Here is a 21,803-nt window from a genome sequence, read left to right on the forward strand (position 1 = left end):
TTGACTATTAATTTTTTGGTTATTGATTATTCAGTTTTGCTGGATTTCTTCTTTAAGAAGTTAACATTAGTGATTGTTTTAAAGAAGTTTTTCATTTATTTTAAGTTTGCAGGTATAATGATCTGAAATTTCCCATTGTGCTGTATTTGTGTGATTTTTTTGTTTGTTTGTTTGTTTTAACTAGTAAAATTTTTTATTAGTGCAAACTTTTTTCATTGATTGATGTACTGGAAATTTTTGTTATTTCATTAGCTTTTCCAAGTAAATTGCCCTAACATTTGCTTGTTTATATTTGACTCTTTGTTAGTTTATTGTTCTCTGTTTCTGATATTGTCTTACTTATATCTCCTATAGGTTTCCTTTCAAGTTTTTAAAAATTCTACTTTTACTATTCATTCTAAGTATTTTATAATTTCTGTTTTGTGTATCAGTTATTTGTGGATGTGAATTATAGTTTCCAAACAATATGTTTTAAATTAAAGAAATGTTTACTTCTAATTGAATTGCAGTAATGGCCAAATGCTTTAATTATGGTCCTTTCTCTACCCAGCTTCCCTATTAATATTGCCTACTTTGTATTTTACTGCCTCCCTCCATAATATTCTTATTTTGTAGTCAATCATTATTTTTCCGTGCTTTTCCCCTATTATCTTAAAACTTTAATTTTGTGATTTCAAAAATCTGTTTCAAAATTCAAAATATACAAAAGGGTCTCTGGTGAATTTCTCTATAATCTTCATTCCTTCGCTTCTGAGGGTCCCAATCTTTTCAATTTCTTAAGTAGATGAAAGTTGTTAAACAGGGAAACATGTTCCAATAAAATCCCCAAATACATGTCATTATGGGCAGAGAAAAAGGCCTATGTGCAATTAATAATGCCCACTTTGAGGAGCTATAATTAACAGACGTTGTGTACATATACAAAAGCACTTAATATGATAATTGGGACACAATAAATGCTCAACCAATGGGAAAGATACACATTGTGTTAATTATTATTAATAAAAATGTATTATTACCATGTGTCCTTGGCTTGGATAGTAGCTGAGAATATAGGCTTATTGTCAGCCACTCCCAGGTCAGATTTCCTGTTTTGACACTTTCTACTTGTGTGATCTTGAACAAATCACTTTAATCTCTTGAATTGTCAGATTTGCCACCTGTGTAATAGGCATCATCATAATACCTACCTGTTAAAATGTTGACAATTAAGTGAAATCATGGATGTTAAGAGTGTGTACACCTAGGGGTGCCTGGGTGGTTCAGTGGGTTAAGCATCCGACTTTAGCTCAGGTCATGATCTCACAGTTCATGAGTTTGAGCCCCGCATCAGGCTCTGTGCTGACAGCTCGGAACCTGGACCTTGCTTCGGATTCTGTGTCTCCCTCTCCCTCTCTCTCTCTCTCTCTCTCTGCCCCTCCCCTGCTCATGCTCTGTCTCTGTCTCTCTTTCTTTCAAAAATAAATAAACATGAAAACAAAAGAGTGTGTTCACCTAAATCGTGGCATTGACTGAAAGATACCACTCAATATTATTATTATTATTATTACTATTATTATTATTATTTTAGTGGTGGTAATTAATGATAATTATACTTTTAAAATCATAGTGTTTATCTGGAGGACTAGCACTTGATCCAGTTTAGTCTGGAAAGATAGATTGGACGTGGGTCAGGAAATTTAAAGATCGCCAGGAGTGTGGCTCTCCCAGCCTTATGCCAAAGGAATGATCGTGTTCAATCAGTTTCTTGGGTGTTGTTAAAATTTGAAATATAAAATATAAATATAAAATATATTTTTTCCATTTTACAGAAAATGAAAATAGAGCTACCCAATTGATAGATGGGCCATCTGTGGATTGAGATCATGGGAATCACAGCCATGTTAACACATACTCCTTTATTCGACTTTCTGTTTCTCTTCAACATCAGCTCCAGGCAAGACTACAGATTTAAGTTATGCATGTAGTGGGCGGGAGAAGACTGATCTGGGTAGGAGGTAGGCGGACTGCCATATTCCCCCGGGTGATAGAGAAATCTTTTTATTATAATTTAATAGAAAGTGTTATGCCAAAAATATTTCCGTAAATAAATGCAAATGTTGGTTCTTGTTGAAAAATGCAAATCAGATGGTTTCAATGTTTTAAAGCTTACTTGAAATACCTTAAATAACAAGCACAAACATTTATGTGTGTACATATATACATTCAAATGTATACCAAATTAAGCACATAGAAAATGTTCTACGAAATGGCATAATAGGACCCCACCAGCATCCTGCCATCAGGCTGAAATTCAAACCAAATACTGCCACCCTGAAAGCACTGCGGGAACTTTCATCCCCATAGCAAGTATTCATTAGACCTTTTTGTAGGTTGTGTTTAAACAATCACAGCCCCAAACAGACAGAAATAAACATCTGGTCTGTCTGGCTGCATCAGTCCTATTCCAAAATATTAATCTTCTACTTAGAGGGCATCAAAACAAATTGCGCAGATTAAAAATGCCAGTGTCTGATCCAAAGTCTGACTCTTCTATATCAAGTAGAGCTGACTTGATCTTTTCTTTCCACTGTGGGGGCAGGAATTACAAAACTCTCTGAGAATTAGGATGTTGGCGTAAATTATGGAGACCCGATGGTTAAGCTAAATTTAAGATTGTCTGTTCCTTATAAGAACCATCTGTAGAACATAATGGTGCTCTTTGGATATTAGGTGATTGGCATAGATGATAAATATATACAATTTGCTTTATTAAAGCTTTCCTGACGTAATCAAAATATTTGCTGAGCTATGCGGGCCAATTCACTTCTAAATAATGTATTCCTGGGAATGAAAGACTGTATTTTAAGACTATTGGCTGATCTAGCAAATTGAAAACTTTCCCAAATAAAATGTAGATTGATGAAAGATTTCATATTTGAATTGTAGGCTAAATCCTCATTTAAAAATTTTTATGGAGAAGCAAAGATAATGTCGGTAATAATAATAATAAACGTGATTGTCATTATTGTTATGTGGCCTGTAACTGGCACATAAATCTTATTACAACGGATACATAACAATAAACTCTACAAAGTAGTTGACATTAAGTAACTTTTCTTGTTGGGGAATAATTTATCATTTATTCCCAAATTAAATGAAGTGTTTAATAAAATGGCATATTATGGCCCTCACGTGAACCTTTTGATTACCTAGAATGACATGCTAATGACACCAAATAGTTTATGTAACTAGTTTATGTAACTATCTCACCATTTGACCTTGGTCAGAAGAGTGTCCAAGTGAAGCCTTTGAATAACTTAGTAGAAACCTTCCTTGCCACAAATTGGAAAAAATCAACTGAGTCCATATTTTAACGATGACAGGTAGGTAGTGTTAATTCTGTAAACGTATTTCAGAAATTTAGGAAGGAAAGTAGAAGGCTAATTTATTCATTTACAATATTTAGATATCTAGTTACGTTTACCAGGCACTGTGCTACATAGTAGAGGTTAAACAAGGTATGTCTTCTGGCCTCAAAGAGTTTGCAATCCAGCAAAAGTGAAGTAGGACTGAATAAGCCCACCTTCGCTTAGGAGCCGGGCATATATGTATGGAAGATGCACTTAGAGGTCATGTAAGAGGACCTTTAACGCTGAGGTCCGTGAACATTTTCACGAGAGCTAAAGAAGGAATGAACATCGACATGGTTAACAGTATAGAAGCAGCATACCCTGGGCTCCCAGGGGCAGGGAAGAAACACTGGAGGAAGTTCTTGATCTCTTGAGAACATGTGGATGCAGTTTTGATGAGAGATCTTGGTAAGATGGGAGACAAGAGCTGTAGGCACTCAGGCCTGACTCTGGGGCCGGAAATTAATCCTGCAGTAGAGCAGTTGGGCAACTCTAATCTAATTCTTAGTTGGCACACGTACACAGAAGTCAGAGGTTTGGGGCTCTGGGGCAAAGACGCAGAAGCCAGATGGGTGGCTCTATGGTATGTTAGCTGCACATCTGGTTACTTGCCAGGACATGGAGTTTTTATTACATATGACAATGATATATTATAAATATAACAATATAGCACATATTATCATTACCATTATAATTCCAGAGAGACCAAAGCTGAGCTCACCATGGAGATGACTCCAGAGTATCCGTGTATAAGGCAAACTCAGCGACCTGAGGGCCAGAGGTACTCCAGATACACAGGAGACAGCACAGCAGTTTTCAACCTTGGCTGCACATTTGAGTCGCCTGGAGAACTTATTTTTCATTTTTATTTATTCATTTATTTTTGAGAGAGGGAGAGAGAATCTCTTAAGCAGGCTACATGCTCAGTGTGGTGTCCAACACGGGGCTCGATCCCATGACCCTGGGGTCGTGGGATCATGACCTGAACCGAAATCAAGAGTCAAATACTCAACCTATTGAGCCACCCAGGAGCCCCGGGGGAACTTGAAATAGATGCTAATGCAAAGTCCTGGCCCCCAGAGATTCTGTGTTAATTGCCTGGGGTGCAGCCAGGCATTGGCAATTTTGTTTTTTTTCTAATTAATAAAATGTATTTTTTTTAGAGAAGTTTTAGGTTCTCAATAACATTGAGCAGAAAGTACAGATTTCTCACATACCCTCACCCTGCCCTCCATAGGCACAAAACTCCTGCTCCATCATCCCATACTGTACAGGTACATTTGCTACAACCCATGAACCTGCGCTGACGCACCATTATCACTCAAAGTCCACAGGTTACATTAGGACTCACTCTTGGTGTGGTACCTTCTATGGGTTTTGACAAACATATGACAAACATATGATGATATCTGTCATCGTAGCATCATGCGGTTGGGCAGTTTTTTTTAAAGTCTCTCTTAGTGAGCCAGTGCTCTAGCAGGTAAGGAGTCACAGACACAGACTGGATATCCAGAAACTCCGAGATGTTACCGTCAACAAAATTACGATGGGTCCCTCACCCTCCGGGACCATTAACTTTTAGGCAAAAGCAGAAGAGTATTTCCGAGACTCTACTGACTGGAGGAAAGATCACTTGGTGAACAGTCTTCATTGTTTGTGGGAGATTCCGGAGGTCGGAATGTTGCCAGCAGTGCATGGAAAGAACTTTCAGGCAACAAACTTATGTATCACAAGGAAAGAAGGTGTTTGGAACTCAAGACAGATTTGATTTGGAAACCTAACTATGTCAAGATTTGTTACGTTGAACAAACTGTCTCAATTCTCTGAGTGTTGGTTTCTGTATCTGAGCAACGAAGATGATAGTACCTAACTCGAAGGGTCATTGTAAGGACTGCCATGGGGATGATCTACAAATGGGTTCTATTACAAGTATTGCTGGCAGTGATTAAAGACAAGCATATAAACAATTTCTTAGCGGTATAATGTAGACCAGAGAATCATGAGAATTCAAGAGCAGGAAATGGACTGGTGGTAGAGTGGTCAGGCAACCTTTTTTTGGATTTTATAATTTCCATAACTTTGTCTAGAGGAGCGGGGGAGAGAAGGGTATGACCGACCGGTGTGACGGAAGACGTGGCCTGATGTCACTTGTTTGGGGGAAATGCAGGTCAGGGGGAAGCATTGCTGTGCTATATGGGAGACCTCACAGAGTTGAGGCTGAACAAGAGGAGTTTACAGCTGTCAAGTGAGCAAGGCCTCTGAGTAAAGACCACACTGTCAACACGAAATACACAGGTCGTATCCAGCGGCCTTTCGAGATGGTGGTAGTGAGACCATCCTACGAATCTGCAATTCATGCAAAAACCTTCTTTCTCCTTCATTTTCTCCTCCGTTTGTCACAAACTCTGTCTTTCCTGGGCATTCTCACTAAGAAGAGACATCTGGTTTTGCATAAGCAGAAATGAAATGATTTGTGACAATCTGTCACCAACAAAAAGGGCATTTTATCGCCATACTCAACAAAGATAACAAACCACCACATGCCAAATCTGTACTCTGCAAAAGAAAATGTTATGTCTATATATTTTATGTTACCAAAAAGCTACTGAAATGAGTTAGCTGATGAAATGAAAGAATCTGCTGTGGATGGCGAATTTGGGGCCCAAGAATGAAAATATGGATGTACGACATTATTATTTTCAGTATCTTTAAGAATTAGGTGTGCCTCATCACCAGTAGGTGTCACTGCAACCATTAAACACAGTCTTTGTTTCTAGAAAACTTTGTCCCATAAATGTTGGTGTAATTTAATTGCTAGAACATAGTTATGATAGGCATAAAGGATATTTATTCTGAAAAGCAATATATTTTATCATGGTCATGAACTTGTAAAAACATTGGCTTAAGGAAGCTAAAGTGTATACTTTAAATGGGCTTACTTAATACAATATACTGCAAAAGTAATAGAATCTTATGAGGTTTTAAATATATACAGTGGATTTTCCTGGATAAGATAAGGTTTGCTTTTCAGTTATTCTATAGAGTCTGATTTATAGAACTAATTTAATGAGAATTCATAGACCCAAATGTTACCTTCTAAATCTTTGTGCAATTGACATTTTTTTCTTTATAACGTTTCTTGTAGGTTTTGTTAGAGAAGGAAAGGAAATTAAGAATTTTAGCTTGAATTACATTAGTTACCCTCTTTTGGGTTTCTTTGGCCCTTTAAATATACGGTACCTGATATTAGGAGGCTAAATTCACCAAGCTCTTTTAGAGAAGCACACGTTAGTAGCTTCCAAGCATCTTACAGAGAAATATTGGCCATAACGAAACACTGATCTCTTTCCTTTTCTACTGTGGTTTTAGAGTTGATTCATTAGCGCAATCCTGCTGGCATTGCTGGGTTGAACTTTTGAACAGAGTATTCTCAATAGAAATCCTTGCACTTTGAAATTAATTTGCCTGCTGAAGGTGTTGGTGGTTCTTATTTATGCATAATTTAAGGGCTAGGTGTGTGAATGTGCCCCTAGCGACAATTTCATTGGCTCCATTTTACAAATTGAAACTGATGGTGGTGGTTGTGGTGCTTTTCAAGTGTGACTTGGGGGCAATCTAATTTACCTAAGCTGTTCAAAGGTGAACTCAGTCTTTTCAATCATAAATTAAAAATCTATTCCAGTTTTGAAATCAGAAACTGCGCAAATTACATATCTGCAGGCCATAAAGATTCTCTTGCCCTGGCCTACCTCTGTTGATTTCATCAGGATAGACAAGACATTCCCAGACATCCCGTGTTTTAACACGTCCCTGTAACATCTAAAGTATTTTTGGAAGATCACATTGCCTTTTTTGCTGTATATACTAACGGGAACTTTGTGATCATCTTGCTTTTGCCTATCTAAGTAAACCCATCTATGATAATACTTTTGACCCATTAGGTTACTGAACTGCCATAATATTAGCAGGATTTCTCCAAAAGATATTATATTACATGCTAAATATCAAACCTTTAGAAAATACTTAGCAAAGCCAACTCTGTGTGTGTTTTTCACACGTAACAATATATCCATGTTAACTACAAGATGGAGACACTGCTCTCTGCAAAGACTACATCCTAAACCTACACCGTAGATCATGGAGACACAGCAAACAGATAAAAATGTATGTCAGTCGACTGCATGATACACAAATCACTGTATTTGTAGCATTTGTAGTCGGTAGGATTCCTATGTGAAGTCTGATGCATAGCAGTTGTCAAAGACCAATCTCCCGGATACTCTAAAACTTACATTACATTGGACTTCAGGGATGAATAAACTTCAATCACATCACTGTGACACCGCGTGCCGTTCTTTCTACTTTAATTCACTCTGTTGGGATGCCTTTGACTTTCATTAAGGGCCAAACACAGGAAGTAATTTTGGGGGAACTTGTGTTAAGAATGAGGATGTGGGGGCGCCTGGGTGGCGCAGTCGGTTAAGCGTCCGACTTCAGCCAGGTCACGATCTCGCAGTCCGTGAGTTCGAGCCCCGCGTCAGGCTCTGGGCTGATGGCTCGGAGCCTGGAGCCTGTTTCCGATTCTGTGTCTCCCTCTCTCTCTGCCCCTCCCCCGTTCATGCTCTGTCTCTCTCTGTCCCAAAAATAAATAAAAAAACGTTGAAAAAAAAATTAAAAAAAAAAAAAAGAATGAGGATGTGTTAAGTATGCTGGTCGTTGTTTGACGGAGTTCCAACTTTCAATCTTTGGGTCAGCAATGGCTTGCTTCTTCTGAGGTCTTTATAATTGTTTTTATTTAATTTTACTCCACAGTAGACCGTTTCGTAACCAGATTCCTCTCTCTCCCTCAACTTCAGTTTGTAAGAAAGCATAGAGCCAAAGTATGGTCCTACAGCAAGTGTGATGGTCTTTAGAGTTTACATTTTTACAATAACTTCATTCCTAAGCACAGTTGATTTTTTTTTAATCTTCCATACTCACTTATACTCCCTCTCATACTGCTGTATGTTATGTATCCTTGTAGACTCTGGAACTTTGGGGACAAAGCGAGGAGGGATATAAATAAAACACAACAAAAATAAATGGGGCACGTTTCCAGAATAGATCCTATTAGACTTAAAATTCACGTAGGTAACCATAGCTTAACCTCTGGAGTTTACAATAAAAGTACAAGAAGATAGTACCCACAGTTAAAAGGAAAAATAAACAACACTAAGACCCTTCTATAATACTTAAACTTTTCGACTGTGCTAAGGATTGAGTCTGTACGTCAGTAAGAGGGGCGACACTCATGCAGTTTTCCAGTTAGTTTGAAAGATGTATTGTTAGGACTTCCTCCATTCAGGGCAAGAGCATCTGTTAAACTAGAAAAGGAGCTCTTGAGATTAGAAAGAGTAATCCATTGTTGGAGTTAAAGATATAGGCATAGATATTTTAAATTACTACACGACTATGAACAGAAATAATGCGTGTAAGACTGAAATTTGTGGCATCTTTGAATTATAAAAACAAATAACTTAATTGAGCCAGAGAGGAGTTACCTTTCTGGGCTCAGTGTAGGGGTTGCTGGAGGACTGGGGGACAACCATCTGAATAGGGGAAATGAAGACTGATCTGGGTGGAGGAGAATGAGTAGACATTGGGCTAGGGCAAGGGAAAGTGACTCATTGAGGTCCCTTTCAGCATTATGGTTTTGTTATTTGATTTTGGACTCTGGGTATTCTGGCAAAATTTGCTAAATCTGAGACAGGAAATTGTCTTCACTTAAAAAACATTTGAATGATCTTGAAAATAGGAAAGATATTGTCAAAATAGAAGTAAAAGATTTCTTTTGTTTTAGTAATAGAATGAATAGTAAGAATAATGGGTAGATCAGTACTGTTAATAGTGGAATTCCTATTAAATTTTTAGTGTTCCATTGACACATCAGACAACTGATTCATAGAAGCCTTGATCCCAGGAAAAGATTTCTGTACTTGAAGATCTTTTCCTCCAAATATTAATAATTTTATATGATCACTTTTTCTTCTTCTTGTCTTTATTTTACAAATTTCCTAAAGGTTTTCAACCCAGCCTACAGAGATTTGTTTATAATTGAAAGAGTAAAAACTGTTTTAAGAAAAAGCTCTTTAAAAGTATGTAAATTAAATTCTAAAACAGTAAAAAAAAAAAAAAAAGAGTGTCATATAGGAAGATTTAAGAATTTCTTCTGCAATAATATGTCCCTGCTTCTCTAACTCTGTAGAGGTAATACAGTAAAAAATGGGGGAAAAGCACATATTTGTTATTTAGGCTTACATATCATCAAATGGATACGGAAGAAATATACTACTTTGAATTTTGGTTTTGGCTTGAAACATGTTTCTCCCTTTGGCATAAGGATAGGGTTAGTCATTACAATTTGTCATCTCAGAAGAGAGGAAAGCAATCATTTGATTTGGAAGCTATGCATTTTCCAAATGACCAACCTAAATTTTCTGTTTAGCTGCTTTTATAAATGAAAAAGAGGAGGCCACTCTATTAAAGTGACTGAGACACAATTATTCACTGAATCAATGGCAAAGTTAGGCTTGTATTCATCTCATCCCTTTTCGTCCCACAATCTCATTTCAACTATGGGAAATTCTATTTTTAAGTACTCATGTATCTACAACACGATACATGAAAATTTACTATGAGTTAGCTAGCTGTAATGGAATACTGGGTCTGGAATTAGACAGATCTGGATTTGAATTTTTACCCTCCATTTACTAGGCATGCAATTTTGGGAAAATTACTTTATTTTTCTGGATCTCAGTAATCTTTTCAAAAGGCTATTATGAGAACCAAATGAGAAGATTTATGGGAAATGCCTGGCAATTTTAAATGCTAAACAAATGGTAATCCCTTTCCTGTTCCTTTCCCAACTATAATTGCCACAGTGAAACTTACCATTTTTAATTGAGACTCATCACTGAGGGTAAGATTACCGATGCAAGTTGAACTGTCAGGAGTCTACCCTAGGCAGCTATTTTGTCCATTCCCTGTACTGTGAGTGGGTCATGAACACTCAGCACTGTATGTCGAGAGAGACACACATAAACTTGGAATCTAGAAATTTGCCGAAATGATTTTAATTTACTTCAAACTCTAAAGTTGTGTTGGAGTTCAAGATGTACAATTTAGAACTTAGGCTTTTCATTACTGTCTATCACTTCTCTCTTAATCCAGTTTATCTAGATGCAAAGTCAGAGGAAAAGAAAAGAATATGCTTCAAAAACAAGTCTGCATTCTTAGACTTCGAGCTTTATATTCAATAAATACCTGACGACTCGTTGCCAGAAAAACTTCATTTAGGCTCTTCATATTGAAAGAATAACACTGAACCTGATGGTATTTTTAGCAAAATGGATACTATGTCCCTAGATCATCTGATTAAATTTTGGGATTTTATGGAACACCAGTATATATAACTTCTGTATACTGTGTACTAGTCTCTAAGAGTACTGACATAAACAGGATTAGGTATCATTTGATCTGGGTGGCACAGAGAAAAAGAATCGTTCCTTAGCTTTTGTTGTTTTCATGGTCTTAAGAAGTCACAAAAATCAGTTGAGGGATGAGACACAGTAGATTCATAGTAATATACTGAACCTTAAAAATATGAAGAGGCCATAAAGATCATGCCAAGGGAAAGCAGTGATATTTCTAGTCCCATTAATCTTAAAGCTCTCCTATTAATTTCAGGTCCAAGGGACTTAGCTAATACATTTTCCATTGATAGGCACTCTAAATCGTTTTCATATGTATACTACGGGAATGAACGTTTATCCTTGGAAAGGAGGAGAGCTTTAGCGGTACATGAAAAAGGTCTTTATTTCTTTCCTTTTGAGACAAACTGAGGAATCTGGGTACTTAGGTCCACGTCTTTTTATTTTTTGCTACACCCTCCCAAACCTAGCTGATCAATTACTAGCAATCAAGAACATCTTTATCTACCTAATAACAAACATGACTAAAAGTAACAAAATTTAATAAAAATTGCTTTATCTCTTGGGGCCCCTAATCACTCCCTCTCCCCCAACTTGCTATCTCCACTCTGCCGTCAGCTCTAAAATGTAGCAACTAGATGCTCTCTAGCCTTCCTGCTCTCAGTGAGTTAGTTCACGGACACATAATTTTCCAAACATCTCACTGAAGGCTGGTTGAATCGATGGAAAATGAATATGCAGATGTTTGACGCCATATGGTCAAACATCTGGATATCCGACTCAACTCTTCAGGTTTTAAAGGTGTTTAATCTTTGGAAGACACTTGTCTGCAGCTGAACGTTCGATTTAATTCCAGAAAGGCGGAATGGTAGCGTTAACTGCTCTGGCAGGAAAACCATTTACCTGAGCCACGCAGAATTAGCAAGTCAGAAAAGATTTCAGCCACTTTTTTGCGACCCCTTTAGTAGCCCACATCTACAACCGGTCCCGGAGGCTGAGTGTCTTCGCTGGGTGTCACAGTTCTGCTCATCTGCTCCCTCGCTCCTTATTCATCATTGCTGCGGCCCTAACTACAGAAATGGGAGTCTGGCTTTTATTAACAAAACGAGAGAGGACCGTGCGGTAATAAGAAGGTAGCCCCCCTCACACTTCACAGTAGTTCTAAGACTCAAATACCTTCAAGGCTTTTTCCTTTAGGTTGAAGTTCTCTCTCTGGTGCACACAAACAGGCCTGCATACCAAAAACATAGAGTCATCGACTACATTCACTAGATGAGAATTGGGCCTACAGCCATACCACCAACAGACTACGACCTTTGCCAAGGCTCACAAAGAAGAGTCAGGCCAGCTTCTCTCGGGAGAAGTTAACTCTGAAGTATCAGGTCGGGACCGTAACAGCGTGTCAGAATAAATAGATTCCGGAGAGGTGAATTCTCTCAGATAGAATCATAGTCTAAGGTCCCAGTCTGAAGGGATGCCACAGGGGCCTTCCTCGCGGCTAAACGAATTTTTTGGCAGACCACATCGAATTCGAGGGGCAACCTGAATCCAAGTTTTGTTATTCTACACTCAGATTGCTTTTCTAAAAATTTTATTTATTTAAATTCAAGTTCGCTAACATACAGTATAGGATTGGTTTCAAGAGTAGAACCCACGGATTCCCATGTCACATATGACACCCAGTGCTCATCACTAAAAGTGCCCTCCTTAATGCCCATCCCCCATTTAGCCCATCCCTCAACCCACCTCCCCGCCCCTCCCCTCCCAGTTTGTTCTCTGTATTTAAGAGTCCCTTATGCTTTGCCTCCCTCTCTGTTTTTATCTTATTTTTCCTTCCTTTCCCCGATGTTCATCTGCTTTGTTTCTTAAATTCCACATATGAGTGAAATCATATGATATTTGTCTTTCTCTGACTGACTTTTTTTGCTTAGCATAATACATTCTGGTTTCATCCACATTGTTGCATATGGCAAGATTTCAGCAGATTGCTTTTCCGAAAAATCTCAACGTCGTAATTTTTATCTTAAATTTTAGAAATTGCTCATTGTGTTTAGCTAGTCTCCTGGCATTTCATCTTTTCTTCCTGCCATATTTATTTTACCCCCTACCCTCTACCACACCTCTTGCTCCCCAAAGCTCTCCTGATACTCCTTCCAGGAAAATCTTGACATCGATATATCTCCCAGCTATAAAGCTCTATCTGAAGCTCTGTTTCTTACCCGTATTTAGTTGGAACTCATTTCTCCAGTTATTTGGCAGAGGACCCCCAAATTACAGTTACCCAGGAACTAATGAACATGATTCTTAGAAAAAAAAAAATTCTAGACTGTTTCCTAAACAAATACACTAAAACATTGCCTTTGTATGGTATTTGTCAATACCAACCCTCCAGAGAGGGTCATGACCATGATGCTGAGTGTTCAGCAGCATCAAACTGAAGCATAAGAACCACTCAGCTCTATGAATGTGTCAGCCATCCCATTCTTGTTGTTTTCACTGCCATTATCCCTGGTCCAAACCTCTTCTTCCCCGAAGGAGGCAATAATCTTTAGATTGTCTGTCTACCTGCACTGTCTCCCTTCCAGTTCTCTCTGCGTCTTACTTCCAGATGACCCATTAGAAGGTGCAAATGCAATTATCGTCACTAACTTTCAGTGACTTTCCATTGCTTTAAGGATGGTGGCCCCGTCCTTAACCTGACATTCAGTCCCTCTTCCTGTTTCTCCCAAAGACTCTTCTACTGCTGTACTGTGCTTGAGCTGAATAATTTAATGTTCCCTAAATACACTCTGTGCTTTCACACCTCTTAGATCTCCCAGTTTCCTCTGCCTGCAATGCCCTCTTTGAAGTATTTACCTGAAATTTGAACCCAAGTCCTTGAATTCCTACCGAGTATCCTTTCAATAATTCTATGGTCTTTAGGTAAAGACTGTGTATCGTGCACATAAATTAATAAGTTGCTAGGAATCCTGGTGTGGTAGACAGAATAAGGCCTCCCCCGTGCCTCCCAAGGTGCCATGGTGTCCATGTCCTAATTTCTGGGATCTGTGAATAAGTTACCTTACATGGCAAAAGAGACGTTGAGGATGTGATTAAGGCCTATGAGATGGAAAGATTCTGCTGGATTTTCTGGGTGGGCCTAATCTAATTACATGGATTCTTAAAAGTGAAAAATCTCTCCCGGCTGTAGTCAGAGATGACGGCAGACGAAGGGTCAGAGATGAGACATCTCTGGCTTTGAAGACACAGGAGGGCTGCCACAAGGAATGTGACCTAAAAAAGCTGGAATAGCAGGGAAATGGATTCTCACCAGAGCCTCTAGAAATGAACAAAGAAAGACCTTCTGGAACCTTGATTTTTTTTTTAATTTTTTTTTCTTAATGTTTTTATTTATTTTTGAGACAGAGAGAGACAGAGCATGAACAGGGGAGGGGCAGAGAGAGAGGGAGACACGGAATTTGAAGTGGGTTCCAGGCTCTGAGCTGTCAGCCCAGAGTCCGACACGGGGCTCAAACTCACAGACCGCGAGATCGTGACCTGAGCCGAAGTCAGACGCTCAACCGACTGAGCCACCGAGGCGCCCCTGGAACCTTGATTTTAGCCTAGTGAGATCTCTGTCAGACTTCTGATCTCCACAACGGTAAGAAAATAAATTTGTGTCGCCACGAAGTTTTTGGAAAATTGTTGCAGCAACAGAAAACTAATTCTAGAATTTGCTAAAATAACTGTAAATTGAGGAAATTGGAACACAAGGTTTCTTAAGCTCCCTCCCAGTGGCAGAATACCTATCCTAATCTAAGCTTTCCTGATCCTTCAGAGACCAAGATGCCACCTAATTAATATAACAAACAAATGTGTACTCATGTGCTAATGAATTTTATCCCACAAGCTCAGAACATTTTCAAGTAATGAGAAAAATAAAACTCTTGAAGGACACTAAACTCCACCATTTAAATAAATCCAATTAAATTGATATGGGGAGATGCTTCGTGTCAGGGCTTAGGTACCTCATACATCGGAGTTGCCAAATGAAGACTTGGTTAAACCCCCATTTAACATATTAAGGAAATAAGGCTCAAGGATATTAACCCACTCAGCAACAATCACTGATGTAAGTGACTTGTTCATGTGTTAATTCATTCAATAGCTCTTCAGAACATTTTATCAGCCAGCCTATTCATGGAAAATCCAGAACTCTAAACAATGTCTGGTGCTAAAGACAGGTAATCTTATATAAGGAAACACAGAATTCTCACCGCTGGGCAGCATGAAGTTTTGCAAAAGTCAAGCAGACCTGTAGTAAAGGTGGGATTTGGGAAACAGAACATTTTGATAAAAGGGAAGCCACAGAACTAACGTGAAGGAACCACTGAAGGTAGTCCTACCTAGTTAATGGTTTTTACTTGGGGTTGGATTTTAGGGATTCAAATAGTCTCATTGAAGTATTTATTCAACAAAACTGAAATATATGTCAGGCCTGGTGTGATGCATTCAGTATAGATTATGTTCGTTATAGTCCCTGCTTTTCTTTATTTTTTTTAATGTTTATTAATTTTTGAGAGAGAGAGTACGAGTGGTGGAGGGGCAGAGAGAGAGGGAGACAGGGATCCAAAGCAGGCTCCATGCTGTCAGTAGTGAGCCCAGTGTGGCGCTCGAACTCACCAACCATGAGATCGTGACCTGAGCCAAAGTTGAACGCTCAACCTACTAAACCACCCAGATACCCCCAACCCCGATTTTCTGAGGCTCACAATTGCACTGCCTGTCAAAAAGAGAGACATTTAAGAAATCACTGTAAATTATATGAGTGTTAAAAGGACAAGTATGCAAATAGGGCCCTAATTAAATACCACGGGTTTTTGGAAGCAGTGCTTTTTATGCTGAGACCCAAAGGATGAGGCAAAGAAGGTAAGGTTCTCTTTAGAGAACATTCTTCTTGGAGAATATTTCCCTTAAAATATTGTTTTCCCTCTCTGAGGGCTTGTTTCCTCAATGAATTAACATGCCCATTGCATCACTTAAAGAGGTTTTCTGCAGGTCACAGAATAGCCCTTATTCTCTTAAGAAGTTTAGAGGTAGGAAACCCAGGGCTGATGATTTTAAACTTTATCAAAGTTGTCAAGAGTCTAGAATGTTTTAACCTTCTCCTCAACCAGCCTTAGCAGGTTGCTTGACCTCCAGGATCCACGTTCTGCCCCAAAGACAGGATGGTAAGGAGGAGAAGAGCTTGTATAACATGTATCTCTCTCTTTCTGTTCAGAAAAAAATCATTCCCAGAAACAAGTCATTCTCTACCTGCCTCTGAGAATATTGTCCCTTCTGTAGAAGCCTATGACCAGGTCTATTACAGGCTACACGATGCAGTGAAAAATAGAACCGAGAGGGGGCGCCTGAGTGGCTTAGTTGGTTGAGCCACAGACTCTTGGTTTCAGCTCAGGTCGTGATCTCATGGTGCCTGGGATCAAGCCCCTTGTTGAGCTCTGCAGTGACAGCGCTGAGCCTGCCTGGAATTCTGTCTCCCTCTCTCTCTGCCCCTCCCCTGCTCACGCTCCCTATCTCTCTCTATCTCTCTCTCTCAAAAAAAAAAAAAAAAAAAAAAAGAAAGGAAAGAAAAGAAAATTGAACTGCAAAGTATGAAACTGTGATGCAGCAGGAAATCACCATATAAAGTAGCAGATAGACCCTCTACAACCCACATAGCCTCTCTCCTAGTCTAGTCATATAAAGGACTTGAGACTGCAGTTTCTTGGTTCCCGAGAACTGTGGTGGGTTTCACTGGGCACCACTCCTCAGGCTCCGGGAAACCACATGCACCCTTTCTTGTAGACTTACCTGGTGTGTGTGATTTGTACCACTTGTTTGCTAGTTCAGTCGTAAACCAAAGTGATAGATTGCAACCTTGAACAATGTCAAAATCGTCCTCTTCTCATATATATATATATATATATATATATATATATATTTTTTTTTTTTTTTTTTTTTTTTTTTTTTTTTTTAACCTGGGCCAGTCCTTTGTTGTCTGACCTGGTCTATTACCCAGGAAAGCATTGGCTTCCCCTAGCTGCAAAGGAGATTGGGAAAGGAAGTATCTGGCATTTTCAGACTCTACTACTGCATGTTTGTATAGAACAAAATGGAAGAAACTAACTGTTGGTTAGGCAACCTACAGTGTCTGGGATCCCATCTACATTTTTAGAAACCAGTTAAGAAACATTTCTTTAAAAGGAAAACCCACCATAATGATATGATGGGGGAAGAAAAAAGAAAAACCACAACTTAACGTTCCTTAAGAAAGTGAAGAGGAGAGTTCCTTCTGGAAGTGTAAATCCTGTATACTTTTTCATGTTTCTCAGGTAAATTTTAGATAGCCCAATTCTTTCTGCTATTTTCCAAGGCTGCCGCAGATAACCTAGGTTTGGTGAAAGTTTTGTTCTTTTATCAAAGATAAAATCTAAACAATATCGAAGACAATGATTCTCGGTTTAAGATAAGGGAAGTGAAGCTAATTTTCAGATACCAGCTGAAGAATTAGACAGCTGTGATAGACACTAAGAAAAATAGTTCGCATTCTGTGTGGTAAGGGTTGCGATTGCCCACAGAGCATCTGTGTACGTTTCTGAGATTACTGTGTGCTCAAAATTAATGAAGCTAAAGGCATGGTTGCATTTCCAATTATGGATCAACTCCAGTGTCCCAGAGTACACAGTCCTGTATGTAGTCACATATGACTTCTGCAGAATTATCAGTAAGCACCTCTTAGCTCCTTTTCTAGATGGTTCCTCAAGGACAGGAATGCTGTCAGTTTTATCGCTGTGTCTCTCACAAGGCCCGGATTCAAATCCTCGCTCCATTAGTCAAGACTAGTGTGACCTTGGGCAAGTTATTTCATCCCAATTTCCTCACTCGTCCAGGAAGGCTTATACTAATAACGGCCTTGTGGGTTGTGCGTGCGTGTGTGCGTGTGTCTGTGTTTGCAAATAAAGTGTGGAAACTTGTGTAAAGAATTTAGTGCAGTATCACTCAGAGAAAGTGTCCAATAAATGTTAGTTATTAGGAGCCAAATTTATTTCTTAATTCGAAATTAAGGCCTGCTTTTTCCACTAGCTAGCTGTGAGCTTTTGGCTGAGACACTCAACTTTCTGAGCCTCATTTAACACATCTGCTGAAGGAGAGAGGTAAAGCTTACTTGCAGCTTTAAAGATCAGTGACTTCTGGCATTGCTTATCACTCATCCCTGGGCATGCTGCAGGGGTCTGAGGGAAGAAGAAAAACCCCAATGCCCACCAGAAAAGACACATAGTGTAGTTAAGAGCCATAGAAACTTCAGTATGTAGTTTGACAGTGAAATTCGTCCACTAGTCGTTACTAATCCGTTACCACAGAACAAAGTATTGACAGTAGAGGGTAGAATGTCCAATAAGTGGAAGGACCCATTTAAGAAAGGAATCTTTTCTCCTTCGTGTCACATGGAGAAAAGGATCCTTCCATGGTGTTTTGTAAATGAGCTCTTGGCTATTGCTGGGTAGTAAGTTCTCAAGTTTAAGTTTTACCATTTATTGGCATCCAACAGAGAAACAGAGTACTTTTATTTGGAAATACATTTGGAAAGGATTCCAGAGAGCCCAGGCAGCATTAATTGTACTCTAGTTTGGGAGATTTTCACCTTTTCTGAGCTCTGTAACTAGCTGGCATTCTTCCAACTGTAATTTAGACTTACCGTGAACCGTAGGGCTTTTTAATGTGTGCAGTGATTTCTAAAAACCAATAACTTCTTTTACTCGTTCTAAATTTTAATTCTGCATCTGCCTTTCTTCTTTTCAAGCACTCTCTAGCCCCCGAATGTTTATTCTCAAAAAAAAAAAAAAAGTATCAGTGGGTTCTAGTAACATTTAAAAACTTTGGATATTTGGTGAATTTGGGTTCACTCATGAAACCTTTACTAATCCCTTTCTAAACTCTCATCAGTAAAGTCTACTGCCCCAAGACTGCTTTATTTAAATTACAATAGGAAATGCCTCTGAACCTTCAGGCATCCCAATTTATGCTCTTTTAATCAAATAACTGCAAGCCACGGTGACTCTCATAGTGAACTCATTAAGGGAATCAGGTTTCATCTGGCAGGATGTTTTATTTTCTAGAAGATTATAAAGATAGAAAAATTCTATGTGCAACCTCGTCTTATAGCTGTCTATATGTTATGAGCAAATAATCCATGTTGTAATCAACCACATATTAGCATGAACATTCTTTGCATGAACACGTGAATAGTCCGATACACTTCGGGGTCTTTGGATTCAATTTATTAAGATGAACAATTACTTTGTTGTTGTGAGCAGCTCATTCTCCTCTGGGAACAGAGAAGAATAAGATTGATATTGACCTGAGGAATCAGATCAGTATTCAAATTCTTATTTTGTTATGCACTAGTGACAGCAATGGCAAATGTCAGGTTACATAATTTTCCTAAAATCTATGTAAAGACTCTACCTTGAAGGAGTGGAAGAAAAAACGTAAAGGGTTATCAAACACAACAAGGCTAAAAGAAAAGCTATGTTTTAGTGGGCATGGGGACATCAGATCAGCCCCCAAGTGCAGACAGAACAAAAGACTCAGTCAAGAGCAGGCATTTTTAATATGTTTTCTGTCTTAGTCAAGATTGGCTCAGGAACAGGGTACCTTGGTGGCCGAGTTGACTAAGCGTCAGATCTCTGGTTTCGGCTCAGGTCGTGATCTCACAGCTCGTGATATCAAGCCCTGCGTTGACGGTGTAGAGTCTGCTTGGGATTCTCTCTCTCTCTCTCTCTCTCTCTCTCTCTCTCTCTCTCTCTCTCCTCCCCTTTCCTGCTTGCTCCCTCTCTCAAAACAAATAAATAAACATTAAAATCAAAGATTGGCTCAGGAACTGGGAAGGGTGTAAGGGCAGTGGAAGACTTCGGAGACTGTAATACCTGGGGTAAAAGTCCTCTGGCTCTTTGGTGTTGTGGGTGGTGAGGCTAGGAGAGAAGAGGAGTGCCACCTCCCTTGTCACAGGTCTTCAAGAGGCTGCTAGGCTAGATTGCTATCCTCCTCTTCTTAGTGAATCCTCCCTTGCCTTTTCCTTAAATTTTGGGGTATGTATTTTCACAGTCAAATCTATGACTTATTAGAAATTTATACTTGGTGTGAGGTACCCTACATGGGTCCAACTTACGTCTTTCAGGTGATCGATGAACCAGTTGCCTCCATGCCATATTTTGAATAATAAATATTTTCTCAACTGGATTAAGATGCCCCCCTCCACTTTTATATCCTAAATTCCTTTAAGTATTTGAATTTGTTTCTGGATTCTCTATTGTATGTCATTGCCCTGTCTATTGAGTGATGCACCAGCACCGTATTGTGTTAATCATTGAGAATTTAAATTAAAAAAATAAATAAATAAAAACACTTGGTATTGAGAGTCCCTGGCCCATCTCCACACCCCATACTCTTAAAACACAAATTCTTCATTATTTTTCATATTTTCCCCTAGGGCCAATCAGAAGATTCATCCTCATCAACTCTTCACCCACATAGGCATTTACCTAGAACATACTTACTCTAAAAATTGAGATTCTCACAGTGTGCTTTACCAAGTGACAGATATGGTGAGAGACAGGTCTACTGTGGCAGAAAAAATGAAACTATTCTAGCACATGAGAGAAGTATTTCCAGACATCTAAGCTCTGGATTGCAGAAAGTTCATTCTGTGGTATCGTTCTATCATGTTATCGTATCATATGTATATGTATCATATCATGCTGGACTATCATATCATATCATATCATATCATATCATATCATACTATCATCATTCTCTACTATTAACACCAGGAAGAGAAACAACTATCATGCTTTGGAAGGTATTATTAATTAAGTTTAAATATGAAATATTTGAAGCTACTTCCTAAAGCAAGCTATTTTGCCACTACAGAATAGAAAAGAGTTTTCATTCGTTCATCTTTCCTATGGAACTCTTCTGGTAGGATAGGTTTATCTGCAAACCAGTGCATGTAAAGCAGTCTTTTGTATTGCGTCCAATTTTTAACCCAATAGTTACATTTTTTAAAAAGAGTGGTTTTGATTTTCAAAAAAACCCTTAGTCAAAAATTTAAAAACATCAGGGGGAGCTTACTATTTAAAAAAAAAAAAGACTTTGGTAAAGCTCTTTGTGAAGTAAACTACTGCTATTTTATATTTGATGAATCTAGATTTTGATTTTGCTACAGGTAAGGTACAGTTATAGAGCCATACCCTGTAGCAAATGCTATTTTCTATCCATTGCAGACTTTTTTTTTTTTTTTGGCACTTCTGGAAAGAAACGAAGCAAATGGATCAAGCAATAATGCAAGAGAGATCAAAGCAATTCCTTCTGTCAACAGTAGCAATTCATGCAAATCTCTAAACACTGAAGGCTTTCCTGAACTACAGAGAAGTCCGTGAGAGAGGATCATTGTGGAACACACATCATAGAAAGTGGTATCAGCTTCTTAATTTTAAGGTATAAGTAGATTCTGCTTAAGGACAACCGAGCTTGCTGTAGGAGAAGGGAAGGAAGGGGAGAGAAACTGGGGTTTATTGAGCACTAAGTGTGTTATTTCCCGTGCGTGCGAGCAAGACCTCTCCTCTATGGGGTGGTTTTAATGAGAGGGGCCTTTGAGCTAAGCTGCCTAGACCCATACTCAGTCTTGGCCACATGCTAGCCATGGGTCTTTGGTGTGGGTAATGTAAGCCTCTTTTGTTAACACTTTCATCATCACAAATACTAAACTCAGATTATCGCGAATATAGAATAAGTCACTTTACGTAAGGCATTTGCAACAGCTGCCGGACATCTAGTACCAATTGAATATTATCCCTTCCATGTTACTGATGAGGAAACAGGGGACACTGCCTTAACTAAATTGCTTATGACTTGGTGGAGC

The sequence above is a fragment of the Panthera tigris genome, chromosome D4, assembly GCF_018350195.1.
Source record: "Panthera tigris isolate Pti1 chromosome D4, P.tigris_Pti1_mat1.1, whole genome shotgun sequence".
Lineage (NCBI taxonomy): Eukaryota > Metazoa > Chordata > Mammalia > Carnivora > Felidae > Panthera > Panthera tigris.